This window comes from Vombatus ursinus, unplaced genomic scaffold (assembly GCF_900497805.2).
Source record: "Vombatus ursinus unplaced genomic scaffold, bare-nosed wombat genome assembly UNPS02014460.1, whole genome shotgun sequence".
Classification (NCBI taxonomy): Eukaryota; Metazoa; Chordata; class Mammalia; order Diprotodontia; family Vombatidae; genus Vombatus; species Vombatus ursinus.
The window spans coordinates 523,861-527,621 of NW_020954238.1; the positions used below are offsets into that span (position 1 = coordinate 523,861).

At 37.8% G+C, this 3,761-nt stretch overlaps 1 pseudogene; it reads left to right on the forward strand.

Moving 5' to 3' along the window:
• The first annotated feature begins 1,409 nt into the window (after nt 1-1,409).
• On the forward strand, nt 1,410-2,342 carry LOC114042461 (annotated as a pseudogene).
• The last annotated feature ends 1,419 nt before the right edge of the window (nt 2,343-3,761 follow it).

Here is a 3,761-nt window from a genome sequence, read left to right on the forward strand (position 1 = left end):
ACCAAGTCCTTAGCATCAAATCAGGGAATGGCTAAACAAATTGGGGCACACAACTGCAATGGCATAATACTCTGTTCTGAATGATGAATATGAAGAAAACAGAACAGAAAGAAGTCATATAGTCTGACAGAAGAAACATTAAATGAGTAGAACTGAGGAAACAATATATGCAATGACTACAACAAATACAATAGGAAGAACGACAACAAATATATCCAAATTGAATACTGAGAAGTGACTCACTAAGCTTGGCCTCAAACCAGAAAAGCCAAGCCCTCTCACTGAGTCTTTGTTGCAGACAGATGGGATTGTAGGGGTGGTCCTATTCATAAAATGCCAGATTCTCTCAATGTATTGGCTAGTTTTGTTGAATTTTTCACCTCTTTAAAAAAAGTATATTAAAAGGAAAGTTCTTCAAGAAGGTATAAGTGGAGAGATATAGTGGGAAATCTAGGGGATCTGAAAGGAAAAGATGTGCAAAAATGATTTGAATTTAAACTTTAAAATATCCAACCCCTATAATGGCAAGAATTAAAGCCCTGCAACCTATTTGTGCATATAAAGAGATTTCTACCAAGTTATATGTCATCTTGGCATCTTGTGTGAAGGTTGGAGAATCAGACTGATTAAGATGTGTTTATCGGCAAACTCATATGAACAAAAATTTAAACAATAATAATAGCTAGAATTTGTATGGTGCCTGCTATATGTCAGTCATTATGCTAAGTGCTTCACAAATATTATCTCATTTGTTCCTTTCAAAAACCATGGGAGGTAAGTGTTATTATTATTCCCATTTTACAGTTGGGACAACTCAAGCAAACAATGGTTAAGTGACTTTTTCAAGGTCCCCCATCTGGAAAGTGTCTGAGATTGGATTTGAATTCAGGACTTCCTGACTTCAGGCCCAGTGCTCTATGCACTATGTCTCCAGGATGTCTGGAGGCCATTGAAATCTAACTTCACTGGCTCCTCATGAAATGCAGGTGATCATAGATATTCAAATACTCTGCCATCAGGTACAACCCAGTGACTTTGAGTATGTGGTCAGGGATAAACTGCATATTTGTTGACTGAAAACCTGTGTGGTGTGATTAGGAAAAGCTTTCGTCGCATTAGCTGCATGGCAGTGAAACGTTCCTTTCATCAGACCTCAAAGATGATTGATATTTACTTACACCATACCCAGGTTCTGATGTGGGTCATTAGAGAATTGTCCACACCAAGGAGTGAAGTGAATGTATCAAATAGAAGCCAGTAAGGGACCATATGTAACAATCTTTTGCCTCTCTAAGGACACAACACATTATTCAAAAAGTCTTATGTGCCGAGAATAAACTAAAATGTCTTCTGTTTTTAAAATATATTTCTCTTTTGCTCCCTAGGTCACTGGATAAAAGATTCAAGAAATGTCTAACTTTACCATTGTAAAGGAATTCCTGCTCTTGGGGTTTTCTGTTATTCGAGAGCTGCAGATCATATATTCTTTGCTTTTCTTACTGATTTTCTTGGTTACCCTGTTGGGGAATCTGCTTATTGTCATTGTTACCACTATTGACAGGCATCTTTACAACCCCATGTACTTTTTCCTTAGGAATCTGTCCATAGTGGATGCCTGCTACATTACAGTCATTCTCCCTAAAGCATCTACCAACTCTCTGTTGAACACCAGGGCTACCTCAAAGAGTAAGTGTGTGGCCCAGATGTTTCTTGTACTTTTCTTCATCTATGTGGAGTTGACCTGCCTCACCATCATGGCCCGTGATCGCTATGTTGCTATATGCCATCCACTGCACTACACAGCAATCATGAGTCCCCAAGTCTGCATGCAGATGACCTTGATGTGATTTCTCACTGGCCTCTTGTTTGCAGGTTTCTGTGCTGGTTATACATTTCGATTGCCTTTTTGCCAATCCAATGTGATCCATCAGTTCTTTTGTTACATCCCCTCTTTACTCAAACTTGCTTGCTCTGAGAACTTCAGTAATGAAATACTTACAGTTGTCTCTGGCCTCGGGGTAGGAGGTGGTTGCTTTACCTTCATCATTGCTTCTTATGTTTGCATATTTTCCACAATGTTGAAGTTTCCAGTGAAAGAAGACCGAAGAAAAGCCTTTTCTACCTGCATCCTCCACATCATCGTTGTATTAGTGTTTCTGATTTCAAGCTTTTACGTGTATCTTTGGCCATCTTCATTTTCTGCATCCGTTGAGGACATGATTCTTTCTGTGTTCTACTCTGTAATACCACCCTTCCTGAACCCCATCCTATATAGTCTAAGGAACAAACAGATAAAGGAGGCTGTGAAAACAGTGCTAAAGAGAAATATTTTTTTTTCCTAAAAGATAACAAAAACTATTAATCTCTCTAACCTTTCCAGTCTTCTTATATTTTACATGGACACTTTTTACAGTTTTCCCTCTATATATCCTATGATCCAGTGACAGTGCCTTTTTGCTATTCCTCCCACACAATAATCCTCCCTTGACTATGGGGATTTTCATTGACTGTCCTACATATCTGGAATGCCCCTTCTCCCCATCTCTGCCTCCTGGTTTCCCTAGCTTCCTCTAAATGGAAGTACAAAACCTATTTTCCACAGGAGGCCTTTTCTCTTCACCTCCTTCACTACTAGTGACTTCTCTTTGATCCTACCCCATTAACCTGTCTATATCCTATTTGTAAATAGTCATTTGCATGTTTCCTCCACTATCAGAATGTGACCCATTAGAATATAAAAAGGGAGAGTGATTTTGCTTATTCTTCCACAGAAAAATCTCCTTTGAAAACTCCTCTCTACAACATTATGGTGCATACTAACCCATCACTGTTTTTTTTTTTTCAGAGACCTTTACAGGTAATAATTTCTACATTTAATTCCTTTGCTTTTAAGGATGAAATTATTTTCAAGCTAAGTTCAAAAGTCATTACCTTTCCTTTTTGGGGAAGAGAGAACACTCCAGTAGGTATCTGAGTAATTGAAGCCCTTCCTTCTACTAATATATCATGCCTCTTTGTCAAGATTATCTTCTGTTTTTCTGCTTCATCATCTCCTCTTTCAGTCCACATGTCATTTATTTTACCACAAGGGTAAAGTTACATATGTTTTCCCCTTATATTAATCTTCACCCAAATTGGCTCCACGGTGATTCCTAAATCTCATTACTGGTTTACCTAATATAAGTATATCTTCTTAGTATATCATGCAATCCTCATACCCCTATTTTCATGCACCCCATTTCTTTTAAATAAAATGTATGTATCCTTATTTCCACTCATAGGATTAATTCCATGGTATTCTAGACATTTTCCATTCATCAAATTCATTCAATGAATTCTTAGTGATACCTATGAGGTCAAATGGGCCTTCTTGAATGAGGACCTGTACTCCATGTAACTTATCTTTTAAGTTATGAGGATGCATAGACTGATAATAAGAATACATAACATTTATATAACACTTTAAGGTTTGCAAATCACTCTTTAAATATTATTTGGCTTTATCAACAAAGGAATTTGTTCTTGTTATTATGTCGTGTCTGACTCTTGCTGACTCCAATTGGGTTTTTCTTGGCAAAGATACTGAAGTGGTTTGCCATTTCCTTCCATTTTCTTCTCCAGCTCATTTTATAGATGGAGAAACTAAGGCAAATAGGGTTAGGTGACTTGCCCAGAGTCACACAGTAAGTTTCTGAAGTCAGATTTGAATCTTCCTGACTTCAAGCCCAATACTCTATCCACTGCTGCACCTAGCTGCCTCA